Here is a 15,737-nt window from a genome sequence, read left to right on the forward strand (position 1 = left end):
TCGCCGCGTTTTAGTATTAACAGATACAAAATATTATTTTTACATAATATAGTTCATGTATGAGAAAATAATAAAAGCGGTACATAAGCTGGTACTAAATATGTAAGATTAGAGGTCATAATATGCTTAACAAAATTAATTAATTAATAAAAAATTAAGTATTGGAATATAGAAAGAAGAGCGGCATATGATGTCCTGCTAGGTGTCCGCATAGTTCAAGCTTATAAGAAATGTTTTTAAGCCACAAAATTTAGTTAGTTTTTGGCACGTGGGCAAATATGTATGATACGAAGTTATCTCTAGCAGAGGGCCATGCCGAAACCAGCAGGAAGATCAGTGTAACAAGCACCTGCCTCTTACGCCTTACACGAGCTTGTTGTTGCTGGGATTGCTCCTGCTCCTGCAGGTATGCTGCTGTGTGTTCAGGACTTCAGGTTAAAACACTGAAAATATCTAACAAGGACCGATGCGGTAGGGGTGATCGCCATTGTTAATCCACCTTAAACTAGACGCATCCTAATTTGCTTCGCACACACGATCACTTGATTAAGACATGCAGACACATAGGCAGATCCAAGGAAGAAGTTTCAGGATTCGAAAAGGATTGGTGCTGCAGGGTCAGTAGTGATCCTCAAACGACCGACCATCCATCAGAAAATATTGGTTCCCATTGGCACATTGACAGAGTCTCGCGCAAGTGCTTCAGCGACTTCCACAAGAAGTTAGCTGCATATTGGTTAGGTTTATTTAAATCGGTTTTCCACAAACAAGATTGCACCCAAAGGCGAGTGGCCAAAACGATTGCGCCGAAAAAAAATTTGCCAAAAAAAAAAAAACAAAGGCCAGGAAGATACGCCGCTTGTCTGAAATTTCAAATTAGTTCAGATGTATTGAGGCAAAATTTACACTGTTTTCAAGCTGGTTGGGTTGTGAATTAGCAAGAAAATAGGGATACTACTTTCACACTTACACGAGTTGAGCTAGCTACTTTTGCCCGAGTCGACTGTTCACATTTTCGGATGCTGCTTTGTCGTTTGCGCCTCGCATACTTTGTTGACATTTTTCTCAGATTCTTTGCTTTTCCAGTTCCTCCGAAATTTGCAGGCAGCTGACGAAATAGCGACGAATTCATCCGTCACATAAAATTGCTGCTATTTTGGGGAAGGGGAGGTGGGGCATTGGTACATGGTATGTGCACACTGACGTATGAAATTTACTACAAGTTTCATTCAGTGTGATGTCATATTAGAGAAGTAGGTCGATCAACCAGCATTTCCATGTGAAAGGAAACCAAGAACAGGTGGAAAAGGACGGAAGATAAACATTTCTTCTTGAAAACCGATGGCTGCGTGCATTGGATTCACACGAGTATTTCAATGGCAGAACCAGTCGCTATGCTCTGTGTTTTTTTGGCTTTCTTGACCAAATAGCGCCTCATAAGCTCATGTATGTTGCCTGCTGTTTATTCTCGTGGTGTGGTCATTTAAAACTTCACCGAAAGTGACCCATTTATCTTTTGCAAGAGGACCTTATGCTACCCCATTCAGATGTGAAGACGTGATTAGAAAATATATGTTTAGATTATTCTTGCTTGTAAAGTTGTGTTCGTCCTAAGTGTAAAATTAGAGAAATTTTATTGTCGTCTCAGAATAATTTGGATCACTATTTTTTAAATTGAATGGTTCAGATCAGTTAGAATATTCCTCATGATCTAGAGTTAGTATAAGAAATATATAAGAGTAGTATAGAAAGTATAAGAATATATTTAGAAAAAAAATAGCATGAACATATACTGTAGTTGTGCTCGGAAGCCAGCCCAGGCTTGAGGTTCTTATTGAACAGTACCACCGCCTCCTAGCTTGTCGTCACCCCTCTGCAACTCGCGCGTGCCTCTACCGCCTGGCGCACGCCGCAGCCTCTCCTGTGTGCCGCAGCCTTCTCTCATGTGATTGAAGGAACCAAGTTTTTAGTGGACTACACTTAAAAAAAAGTTCTAATACCCTTCAATAATATGGTGAATAAATATTAAAAATATTGTGATTATTACTAAAATACTCAATCACGTGGATAGTAGAGAGCATCGTAAAAGTTCTCGTAAAATTAACCTATTTATGCTTTATTTTCTAGAAGTATTATGCATTTCATAAGATTTTTTTATTCAGCAATTAATACTTGAAATCGTAGTTCATAGCTATGCCTTTGAATTTGCTTAGATTGATAAAGATTCATGTGACTTCTTAGATTCTGGTAGCACCACAGCACAAGAGCGATTTGAATGTGAATGGTGACATGTTTTTTTGCAGGGCAGATTTTGGTGTAGTACGTTTCAAAAGGTAGTGGTTTCTGGTTCACTATCTGAAATGACTTGTTTACATGCAAGAATAGCGCATAACTCTACATAATGAAAATCAATTGATATTATTCGGCTGACCCAAATAACTTTTTAGCATCCAGCAACAACATACTGACGTACAGCGTCAGCTCTATTTACTCGGCCTCCTTATGGTGCGAAAGCTCATGGACTAATCCATTAAACCTTGTGATAGGACTTCTCATCTTCCTCTTTAGCAGCTTTGAGCCCGAAACGGTATTCGATCCTTTCAAGCAGCTCCTTCCTATCCGGCGGAGAAACCATAACATTCACAGTTCCTTTCCCTCTCCAGCAAACAATGGCAATTGTCGAGGGATCCATAGAAATGGAATCTTCATTCTTATGCCCTGAAACATTTTACATTATCCTGAATTCACGATTTCTTTCATCTTTACATAGGGCACCTTACTTTCATCATGCAGCACTACAACACAGCAACCAGGTGTCAGAAATGCAGCTTCCTCCCCGAGTTTGGCATCGAAAAAATGAGCAAAGTTGATGGTTCTGTATTGTAAAAGGCGGTGAAAGTCGACTGGAGATGCATATAGTATCCGCTCGCTGACGTATGGAAGCAGCAACGGTAATCCCTCGTAAGGCAACCTATATGCACAAGAACAGCCATCCTTCGATCTATGTGTTTCCTGAAAGAGAAAATAGATGTTCCAGTAAAAGATGTATACTCTTCCAATAAAAATGCATGTTCCTGAAAATAGTTGAATCGGTAAAGAAAGTCGCCTGATTGAAGTACTTACAAACATCTTTAGAGCAATCTTAAGCTGTTCACCAACTTCTAAACTCAGTTGCAAAATTTCTTGAACTGATTTTGATATGCAGTATATTCTCCTTGCATTATTAGTATTAACACTTCTAGTCACCAGATGACCTTAAAGCGGAAATGATTCCTTGATACCGAAGAAGGATACTACACTTTTGAGCACTTTTACATGGACAATAATCAATATGGACCATCCAATTCCTTAATCAGATGGTTTAGATTAATCTAATGATACTTTTCATCATTATCATAGTATCATCTATGGATATCAGAGGAGTACTATTAGAAATAGAATGAGTGACAAACTTATAAATAATTAGATTTAAATAGGACAAAGTAGTAATTATAATTTTGAATCATATTTTATGGATTCATATCGATTGGTTCATTGTGTGCTAGGATTCTTCATCGTGCTAGGGTTCTTCATTGTGCGTTGCGGAGCAGTTCATGCTGTTTCAAGGCGATGGAGGAGGCGAGCCTCATGGTTGACGTCGACGACCTCAATGGGGGCATCCATCAACGACCTCAAACTCCTTCTGCTGCTCCCTCCGTGGCTGCTGGGGACGCACTGGAGCCGCTAACGACGACAAGGATGCTGGCCCTCAAGTGGCGGCGTACACAGGCGGTGGCATGTGTGCATGGCTAGGATACAGGCGGTGATGGCCGTAAGTGTGCAAGGGTGAAAGGACAATAATGTCGTATAGAGAGGGAATGAATAGGTGTTTTGCAAAAGTTTGACCCTTTATTCAATAGCTAGTCTAAAGTTGCAGTAAAAATAAATTAATAGATCTTTCACAAGTGAAAAACCTACATATGTTAGGCTCAACTAGTGCACAATCACCCTAAATAAATATGGAAGTTACAATCCTAGGATGATAAAGATTATTTAAATATAGCAAGATATACAAGAAACTCTAATCGAAAGGTCTGATACTATTCATTAGATGTTCCAATTTTACTGTTAATCGGATGTTCCGAACTGTTCATCGGATGTTCTGATATATATAAAAAATAGTTAGATTGAATATCACGAAATTAACTCAATACACATAGAAATAAGCATACAAGAGTAATGCACAAGAGTAAGAAAATACAGAGACAAATGATTTGTTAGCTAAGTTTGGATATCCATCGATATCCTATGTCTACATTAAATAAGCTCGGTCACACTTGAGCCGAGTCTCTTTCAACTCATTTCCTCATAAGGTTGCACACATGCCGTCAATCCACCACCGAGCCGTCTAGAAGATGGTAGTCTCCAAGAGTAATAAGCTCTCGAACTCACGCACGATCAACGTCGAGTGCTCAAACACACACAACTAATGCGCCAACTGTGAGCTACCAAAGCACCACACCACTCACACCTCTCTCTCTCCACTCACTAAGCCATAGAGGCCTTAGTTATCACAAAGCAACCCTAGAGAGAAAGGGAGCACTCAGAGGTGGAACACCAAGTTCCAACACCTCTCAAGCCTTTGCAAACACTAAAAAAATAACTTCAAAACCCCTCCAAAGACTTGCCCTCATGCAAGTAGACAAAGAGGTAGTTATGCCCCAACTCTAAAAACTAGTCGTTGGATAGACTTTGCACTGATCGGAACATCACATCCTTCAAATCCTAACAATCAGATCTGGTAAAAACAACACATCAAAATATCCGATGTATGGATCAGAACATCCGATCCAAAACTAACTCCAAACAGAGAACATTGAGTTTCTTAAAATCAGATGTTTTGCCACATCAGAACATTCGAACTATTCATCAGAACATCCAAAATCAGCACAGCTAAATTCCTAAAAAACGCTGATAACTTTTGATCCCGATATCCAATTTCGGTGATTTCAGACTCTACAGAAAGCTTATTTAGAGAGCTACACATCCCTATTGAATTAATGATCTCAACCATATTTGATCAAAACTAGAAACACTCTGAAATCTCATTCGAACACTTCCAACCATTGTACAAAGCTTAATCCCTCAAGATTAAACTAAATACCACATGGAACATGTCAAACACCACTAAGGCTTGATCACAACCAATTTTCGCTACTAAGACTAAAACCAACAAAGGGTTAAATCTAAAACATCTTTTAGATACTTCGAACTTCTAAAATGAACTCTCAACACAAACCCATCCCGCACTAAGTACATGGTTTGAGCACTCGACATAACAATCGAGCAACACTTTCGGTAGCCGCTCTTGATAGTATGGCTATTAATCCTATAGTCCGGTCTCCCACCAAACTCCTTAAAATCAGTAAAACTAAAAAATATATTCTAGTTATACTTTTATCTCGAGCAATCCCATCGGATTTGACAAACACATCATTAAGTCTCAATGCTTCTCATAGATATTCAAGGCTCATCATCAACTCCTATTCTTCTTGATGATGATGATCATCCTCACTTCCTATCTCGATTCTCTCTTGATCTTTTGGAAGCTTGATGAAGTTCACTTGATTGTTTTCCATGCACCAAGCGTGGAAGACTTCTCTTTTCATATCATCTTTATTTGGTTCACCACTAAGGTATGAACCGTAAGCATCAAGCGTATAAATTGTCCACTAAGCTTGTCTTGATTTTACTCTTCTAACTTGACATATTGAATATCTCAATTTAACTCATGCATTTTTATGGAACCTAACTACAACTCACTCACAATCATAAAGTATACATGTTAGTCTATAAAACCTAATAGACAACTTTATACGTTAAGCCACTTGGTCTTCACAAGTAACGTGGCCTTCACTCCTTTTATCAATCTTCATATGAAACTAACCCCACTCGCTCTTAAGCATGTGGGTTAGTCCATAAAACTTAATTGACAATCTTATACTTTTAGTCACTTAATCTTCACAAGTGACTTAATATTCACGCTTATCGTCAATCTTCTTGAGCTTCTCTTTTATCTTATGAGCATCACCCGAGCATCACTTAAAGCTCATTCATCTTGATACATATCTCTTAATCACTTATCATTTATTAATAAATTCATGCTCAATTCTCCATATAACAACTATGGAACAACCTACAAATAATTCTCAACATAATTATTAGTCTATATATATTATCATTAATTACTAAAACCACACTTAAGGGTTAAATAAACCTTCAAAAGGGAACGGGATCTACGTAGTTGTGACTGCGAAGCCACAGGCTGCGTCAAACTCCCTTGGTGTTTTGCACCTAACACGGAGAGAGGACGACAGAGCCTGGTCGTGGCCGCTACAGGGTTCGAGGAATGGAGAGGCTGTGCGTACAGGATTGAGAGAGGCCGCGGTGATTTGGGGTTAAGAAAATGATGATATTAGCCCTTAAGGGTAGTGATCGTAATTTAATCACCTAATGAAATAATTATAAAAATACCCTTAAACTCCGGGTATCATTTTTCACCGTAAAGGAGCCCGTACTTTTAATCATCACTTGCTTTGGCTTTGCCGACTTCCTAGTTCTATCTCCTGATTCTGCTTGACCACTTTCTACATCATTAAAAATAAACTTTAGTTAATTTTGTATCCTAAACTGTCCATGCTTGAACTCTGTTGCCTACTTAGCAGTTCAGAATCATCCGGAACTTCAGAAACAATGCACTGCTGATGTACCAAAATATTTTCAGATGGTCTTATTTCTGGCTCAAATTCTTTCTGAAGTTCCAATCTCTTGCAAGAATGCTTGAGATATACCACTGATATGCTTGAATATGCTTAAATGTGATACGTGGACACTTAACAACTCATGATGTACCGAGTTTGAACTCTGCATTTGAAAAGCACAAGTATTCGTACATTCGCTGAATGAAATTTCACCCCTTTCATCTAATGAAATATAGGTCAGTGACAAGATGGACCCAGCGGAACTTGTGTGGTTGATTGATATCTTGAATCCTGAAAACAGGGCAGGGAGAATCATCATCATCAGAAGAATGGGACCTGAGAACATGACAGTGAAACTCCCTCATCTGATACGTGTCCGTGGGGCTGGCCAGATAGTAACATGGGTCACTGACCCAATGCATGGGAACACCATGAAGGCCCCTTGTGGGCTAAAAATTCGCTCCTTCGACAGAAATTCTCTTCGCTTACAATCCTACTTCTCACTATTTGGCTCATTGCTAGTTTCTATTATCTCTCTTTATTCTATTGAGTGGATAGTGAGTGGTACTACCTTCATTTTTAAATAGATGTTTTCAAAATTTTATTTTATTTTTAAATAGATGTCGTTTTAGGTTTTTAAGTGATATTTTATTAGAATGATCATTTTAAAGTCTATTGAAAAATGAATTTTCAATTCAATGAGTGTGGTGGCTTATGTGCATTGATTGAATATTGAAGAAATCGAGAGGGATAAATATATCATGTATGAAAGAATTTATTACAAACTTATTTTGTATATCGAAAGCTACAACGATATTAAAAGAGAATAAAGGGCTGGGCAACATAGCTTCGTCACAAGGATTTTTCCGTTCTCTAATGAAAATAGTACAATCATCCATGGCTCCATGCAACTGGAACAAAAAGCTCTTGAAAGTGACTGATAAAGAACTATGTTCTATCTATTGCTCTTTCATGGACCTGTGGATCTTACAATATTCCAGCCCATTATCCCTATAATTGGTTGGATGAAGTGGTTTGGTCTTTCGACGATCTATTTGACAATCCTTACCAGTTAGCAGCCAAAGTATAGGACGACAAGTTGAGCTTTCATTGCTATCGCTCAATGCTTGGTAGGGTAACTTTTATGCACCTGACATCATACTGGAGAACGAATAAAATGAACTGACTGATTGATATGTTGTCCAATCCAGGCCAAGGTTTCAAAATTCGATTCAAGACCGATTACCGAGCCCCGGCGATTTCTTTGATATTCGCAGTTTTCGACAGTAATTCGGTGGAATTCGGTAGAAATCAGTCGAATTTTGTCTAATTTTTTTTAAAAAAATGAATTTTGAATTTGAATTTAACCGAAAATCGATCGATTTCTGAATACGAACCGCAGCGAATTGATCGGTAACCGTGAATATCAAGCGGTTACCGACGTATTTTGAAACCTGATCCAGGCTGAGGTACGTGCATTCTTTGATGTTCGTGAACAAGAAGGTTGCCACCCGGAGGAGTGCATCTGGAGATGACCGGACAAAATGTGACAGAATGCATTGGTGGGCTGTGTACCGTGACATTCGACGATCTGGACTCACGCTACTACACGCACTACGACCCACGGCTTAATGCCTCGCAGTCCCTGGAGATGGCATTCATCATCGCCGAGCGCCTTCGGAAAAGGAGGATGGCCTCATCGCCCTTGAGCATGAACCAGCGCTGGGTACCATTCCATGAATGGGGTTCTAAGCAGATACTGTAAACTGTGATCAGAAGGTTCACTATAAGGACCGGCCGTCCAGTTTTCTTTAGCTGTTGTGTCAAATTTCGCGTAATGTACTGGTAAACAAGACACATTTTGATTTTCGTTGTCATATAAATAAACAATGCAAGTTACATTCACTAGTTTTCCTATTCGTCAAGTAGTAGTTCTACTTAATTTTCCCCTTGAATTGTACTATACGCCAAATCTATCTAGTTGGTTCATGCACTAGCTGAACTTAGTTGGTTCATGCACTAGCTGAATTTGATATGTGCTCATGGAATGGAAGAATGGTATGACCTTTTAAGCCTCAACCTTGTACTTTTGCATTAATCCTTCGAGTATTACGTTCTCTTTATACAACAACCAACCGGTCCTAGTTAGTAGGCTTATTTTGCAATTGTAATCATTTGTACTCCTCACCTCTACCCTCACCTCTCTCTATTTTTTTAATCACCATAATAACTCATAGACATATGCACGTATATACTCACACAAGGTCAATTGAAAACCGAAAATGAGGGTGCAAGGATGAGAAGGGGTGTCTTGCTGTAGATGACAGATCATCTACTACTGAAAAAAATTCATCTCAGTAAAACACCTAAGTAGCAAAATCTAAAGTTTGATCTATAATAAACAGAGAATAAACTATTTCCATTAACCACCCAAGCCTTGTTCTCCACCCCTCTATTTTCTTTCCTTTGCTGTATGCGAGGGAGAAAAAAGGTCTTCAACCTTAAAAGACGTTTCTCCCATGGAATGTTTAGTTTGAGAAATCAATAGGATAATCATATGATTATGATGAAACGCCTCTAGATGGATAAAACTTATTATATTCCTCAAGTCAAACAATAATTAAGACCAGATAGTCAATTACTACGTACCTCGCTCCACCATCGCATCGTCGCCGGCGGCCAGATGAGGCGATGCATCGGGGACAAAGAAAGGAAGCGCAGCAGTGTGCAGCGCCGCAGCTTGACGCAGGCGCTCGAGAGCCTATGGAGGCACAGTCCCCAACTCCCTTCTCCTGCGGCCGCCGCCGCGAGGCCGGATCTGGTTCTTTGAAGTCGAAGGGTAACAGTGTTTTGTGAGAGGATCATCAGTGCAGCTGACGCCGAATACTATAGCAGTGGTACTGTAGTAGTAGGCTATAACAAATCTGTAGTTAGTGTAGTAATTTTTATTATTCACAATATTGTATCATAAAATCTAATCATTTATCTCGAATCAACGGTTCGCTGCTCCGGTGAAATCAGACGATCTCATTCCTCGAGCTAACCCATCGTGGCAGCCGCCGCCCCTCGAGAACGCTGCCTTCGAGGTTGTAAGGTGCGATGCTTGTTTCAATTTCACGTAGCTATCCGTTCTTATTTGGTGCGATTTGAAGTGAATTAGGCTGCCGTTTTGGGCGTGATTCGGTGTTAAAATTTGAAGGGTTTAGGTGCTCGGGTAATGACAAATTTGTTCACAGGATTTACAAACAGGTTGTATCGTTGGTCTACGATCTAGATGCAGGTGAGTGCGTGAATATCCAATGATAGTTCATTTAGTTTTTCTCTTAGTTTAGTTAAACTGGAGTGAATCTTTAGTTTATTTTTTTTAATTCAAATAAACTATATATATATAACTTGTATTTCTACGATAAAATGGTTCTACTCTATTATATTTGTAGATGTCTTTCGTCCTTTTGTTTTGTTTTGAAAGGTCCAACATAGTCGGCTTTATAAATTAACATTTGCTTCAGTTCACGCTACGATCATCCTACAATTGATTTGTTTTCTTCAACCTCCGGTCATTGTCATCTCTCTCTCTTCTACGTAGACCGACGCAACGAGCATGCTCTCCTGCGCCACCTAGCCTCTCCATTTCCGATGGCTCCCCACCGACGGATATGTCGACGCTACCCACCACCTTTTTGTACTGTAGCATATTTAATGTATTAGCCAATCCGAAGCATTCACCGTATATCGGACGGCTGAGATTTCTCATCATAGCAGATCCTTTGCAGTGACTCCTTCACTGCAGAGGATCCGGATCGGTGAGCTGAAGTTTTACTTTCCTTTTCAGCTGCCAGATTTTTTAAAGATATTTGCTCAAAGTTAGAAAACAACCTCAGGAGATCTTTGGAGAGTGAGGTTGCCTTTTTTTCGTCATGTATACATTTTACTTATCTTTCTCCTTGATATTTTCTAATGTACGATGAAAAATTATTTGCAAAGGTTAGTAATGAGTACGGAGAAGATGCTGTCATGCCCTTGCCTTGGCATCCAGGCAATCTTGCATGGCATTTGAACTTCTCTCGGAAGGAACTGAGGAAAAATTAGGCACTCGAGAGGTAATAAATTACAGCGTGATGTTCATTTTAACGATTCTTACCAGTGGCATAAAATTTTGCCTGATCATCTGTATACAGGTGGCAATAAGAGTTTTGCATGCACTAAACCTATCTACTATTTCGATAAATCTACGATACGTCATTGAATAACTGCCTAATCTACGATATGACATCCAATAGGAAGATGACATATGGGACCTGGATCCACATATCACTGATACAACAATAGCATATAAGGAACATAGCAAGTTATTCAGCAGCAAATAGTAGAATCTTCCTTAAACTTTGCTACATTTTCTCTAGAGATATAGCCATAAACACAATTGTGTGACAAATCCAGTAAATGATATAAAAAATATGGTGTATGTCTGCAATACTTACATACCAAGTCTCTTGAAACTCAATGCTCTTTCGTTGAAATGTTTGTACTTCATACTATTTTGTTTCATATATCAACCAGTTCACTAAAAGCTTTAGTTATTGGTGCTTCAACATGACCCTTTCATGTCTAGGCTCACTCAGATCTATGACGTGGACTTGAAGTGAAGTCTGCAAATATATCTTTTATAAAAATAGTGTTAACCTAGTATTGAACTTTGGACCTTTGGCCGGCTCATAGCCTCATACACTATTGTGTTTCCTGCACTTACCAATTTACCTAAAAGTTTATGTTATTTGAGGGAGGTGGAATATGCTTCAAAACATACCATTCATATGTAACAGAGCATGCCAAATCTTTCATTTTGGCCTTCCAATCTCCCATTTCATACTGCGTCAGCGTTGGATTTTGATGATGGCATTCTAGCAGTTTTGAGAATGATACTGGAAAGTGATTCTGTAAATGCAAATTTTCAGACTAGGCAGCGCATTAGCTACCCTTCTCATGTAATAAGAAAGGTTGCTTACTGAATTGTGGAAGTTAGGGAAGGGCTGAGTTGCATCACTTTAATTAGTAATGCTAATGTTCCATCCCGACCTAGATTATTTCTTTTTCTCTTTTCGATAATATTATTTCATCATCCAATTATTAGTATCCTTAACCATTAATCACTGTCGCTATTTCCTACCCTGATGTTACTTTAATGATTCATTATTTTTGCATTCCAGTTTTCATGAGTTTTTAAAGCACGGGAGTGAGGTTGGTAATATAACTAGCAAGAGGCTGTAAGCATGGTGAGCATCTCGTACCAATTTGCTTATGAACTATATTTACCTCAGCTATCTTGTAGTTCAATTTCTCTTATCTATCCTAGATTAAGCCTTCTTTCAATACATAAAGTTATTTATGCAGGTACCACCATTGTTTCTGAATGTACAACCTGATCACCATATCCTTGATAGTTTGTTCGTATCTTAATTCTTGTTCATTATCTTAAATGTCACATGCCTCTCATACAAGCCGACTGTCAGTTTCAATTGCTAATGGGTGTTAGAACTCTTGGATTTGATTGGATGATAAAATACTCTTATAATATAGCCTCACTTTTTTCCGGTACTTGTGTAGTGTGTGCTCCTCCAGGCTCTAAAACTTTCCAGTTACTTGAGATGATTCACCAATCAAAAGAACCAGGACTACTTTCAGGAGCATTGGTACATCTCTCCATCTGTTACATAAAGTAATAAAACTATTGTTCTTGAAACTCCATCTAATTTGTGGACACTGGAAACGAAAGCTCAATTACAATATTTGGTAGTATCTGGTTTTGCTACATGCAAGCCACGACTATTGATGTTATAAGACCCTCTGATATTCATATATGTGCACTGCCAATCTACCCTGGTTGTCCGCATTAGTTATATATGTCCCCTTCCTCTGGTGAAACTGTGATTAGGTGATAGCTAATGATGTCAATGTGCAAAGATGCAACACCCTTATCCATAATACAAAGAGAATGTGCACCGCCAACCTAACAGTAACAAACCATGAAGCACAAAACTTCCCTAGTTGTCCGCGTGCAAAGCATTATTCAGAAGCTTATAAGGATACCAGCAATCCACAAAGGTTAGAATTCGGCAATGTACTTTGTGATGTTCCCTGCAGTGGTGATGGGACTATTCACAAGGGTCATGACATGTGGAGAAAGTGGTAAGCACTGAATATTTATCCTTGTGCTGCTTTTATGCTTCCTTCTATTTTTTCTCAGGGTCATGATCTGTTTTTGCTGTGTAGGAACTCAGGAATGGGGAATGAACTTCATCATCTGCAAGTAGATATTGCTATGCGTGGTAAGCATTTGTTGTTTTTGTTTGTTGGTGTTGCTGTTGGTTTCTTCTTTCAAATCGAGCTAGTACTTGTGAATCAGGTAGTGTTAATTGTAGTATATCATGAATTGTTCAATGAGCCTACATAGTAATAATAAACTGTTCAGTGAGCCTGCTTAGGAAGTTCTGCAGAGTTCCTCTGTAACTGTTATCAATTTATCATATAAACCATCCAAATTACAAAAACCAAGTTAGTGCATGATTTGGATCTGTTTTGTGGCAAAACTGTATTAGTTGAAATTTTTATGATTAATAATCTGGCATATCAAATTTGTTATTTTGTTGTATCAGGTAGTAGTTACTTAAAATGGGGGAGGGGCTGCTGTGGCCGAGGCACTTACTGTAGCTACAAATGTTTCCCCCCGAACTTAACACAATGTAGCTTCTACTGTTGAATTATGGAATGTGAAGCTGTTATCACTTACAAATTACAATTTCTAGCCTGGAAATGAGCTAAATCTCTGCGCTTGAAGGCCTTCTGGACTAGTTTAGCACTTTAGCCTTATCCTCTTAGGTTCCTTATTGGGATTATAATATAATAGATAAGGCAAGGTAGCTTATATGATCCTAAAATGATGTGTGGGTAAACTAAATTTATATGCCTTGCAAACTCAGACAAGTGGATATATGATGCTTAAGCTAAACACGATCCCCCATCTAAACTGCCTCCTCAAAACTCAGAAGATCCAGTTGGCTGTTCAGCAGCTACCAGTTTCGTATTTCTTTTATGTAATTCAATACTTGTTGTGTACAGAGCCTTCTTCGCTATTCTGTTTCTATGTTCCGTGCCCAATTTATGTTCTTCATAAATTTACTTTGCAAGTTGGTCATATATCTCATAATCATATAGCTCCTTCGGAGAAGTGGAAACTCTGTTGAACTTCTTGATGTTTCTAACGAGCTACCCGAATTGGTCTATCGTCCGGGGCTTAGCACTTGGAAGCTTAGTGTCCATATCTCTAACCATGCATCATCTCTCTAGATTACATTCTGTTTTCTATGTGTCCTGTCCAGGATGAATGCTCTTCTAAATTGTGTTCTTTTTTCCTGGTGCGTATGTGTGTCTGGGTTCAGGATTCTGAAATTCCAAAACTCTTGCCTGATTCAAAGGCAACTTACCGGATAATTTTTTTTTCTTTCACTTGGTAATAGGATGGTTTTTAGTTTAGTGATAATTTTACAGGGAAGTTTCTCATTTTATTATTAATTGTTTCTTTTTGCAAAACCATGATATTTTTATATTCTTCATTTTAGGTTTTTGTTTTTCCTGAACAGCTATTCTCTACTGGGAAACACTGCACATAGATAATCAAGGTTGCAAAAATCTTATTGTTCGATTCTAGTTTCCCGAATGGTTCCTTTTCTGCCCCATGCAGGTACAAGATAGAGGATCTTGGTTTCAGGTTCATGAAGATGTTCCTCACAGCAGGTCCCCTTCAAGTAAAAGCACCCAGGAAAGCAATGCTGCATTTGACAATGTTGAAGTCAATGTAAATAATAATGGCGGCCTCTCGAGAAAATTACGGCATTGAAGAAATAAGCAAAGTTAATCCTGATATGGAGATGGAGTTTCTGTTGATTCCGCTGGCACTATGTATTCAAATTTTCCACTGCATCGGAGCATGAGAATTGTTCCTCCTGACCAAAACAGAAGAGCGTTTTTATTGCAGTTTTTCATAAACTGACCCCCTTGAATGGTAATTCCTGTTTTATATATATATATATATATATATATATATATATATATATATATATATATATATATATATATATATAATATTCCCAGTCTATGAGGAATATTTTTGCATATTGTCACATATATATATATGCATATATATTGATTCAGGACCTCTAAGGAATACATATTGTTATTCCTAATATGGTATCTGAGCTAGATTTTTTTGATGTAGCAACTCATCCTCATCTAGCAATCTGTCGTCTCCCGTCGGCTTCCCGTCGTTCCTCTCCCATCTCACGTCGTTGGTGCACGTGGTTCCCTGCTTTTCGTGCACTGATTCCTTCTCCCACCCGTCGTGCCTTGCCGGTCCTCGCCGTTGGATATGTGCCGGCTCTACTTGTCGTCAGATCTACGCCGACTCGCCTCATCATGGCCGGTTCTGCGCAGGCTCACCTCGTCACCGTCGGATCCGCACCAGGTCCCCCAGCTCGGCTTCGCCCTGCCTGTGCGCGCGTCCGACCCGATTTGAGCCGTCCGACCTAGCTTCCACTTGGATTTGCCCGCTTGGCAGCCGTCTGACCTGGCATCACCAGGCTGGACTACCTAGCGCCGCTCACCATCGAGCATCGGCTGGCTGGATCTTGATCAACACACGTTGGCCTTCATCGGGTTCGGGTTAGAGTTGTCTATGTTCTTATCCGAACAGGGAGCATAGAGGTAGCAAAAAAAAATTTGCAGCAGCTCGCCGCTATCTTTGCACTCTTTCCATCGAACACTGCTCTCCTTTACGCTCTCGCCATCGTTCGTCACCTCTTCAGGATGTCATCGAGCACTGTTTTAATTCATTGGTGCTCGGTGATCTTTGATGGTGCCAACTACCAGGACTTTGTGCAACATACACGCGTTCACATGCATAGCCTTCGTCTTTGGGGTGTTCTCTGTGGCGACGTTCCTTGT

General features: G+C 39.3%; 2 pseudogenes; both read left to right on the top strand.

Moving 5' to 3' along the window:
- The first annotated feature begins 3,609 nt into the window (after nt 1-3,609).
- LOC133895161 (phospho-2-dehydro-3-deoxyheptonate aldolase 1, chloroplastic-like) lies at nt 3,610-8,505 on the top strand (annotated as a pseudogene).
- Nucleotides 8,506-9,431: 926 nt separating this feature from the next.
- LOC133895163 (uncharacterized) lies at nt 9,432-14,634 on the top strand (annotated as a pseudogene).
- The last annotated feature ends 1,103 nt before the right edge of the window (nt 14,635-15,737 follow it).

Source organism: Phragmites australis, chromosome 16 (genome assembly GCF_958298935.1).
Source record: "Phragmites australis chromosome 16, lpPhrAust1.1, whole genome shotgun sequence".
NCBI lineage: Eukaryota > Viridiplantae > Streptophyta > Magnoliopsida > Poales > Poaceae > Phragmites > Phragmites australis.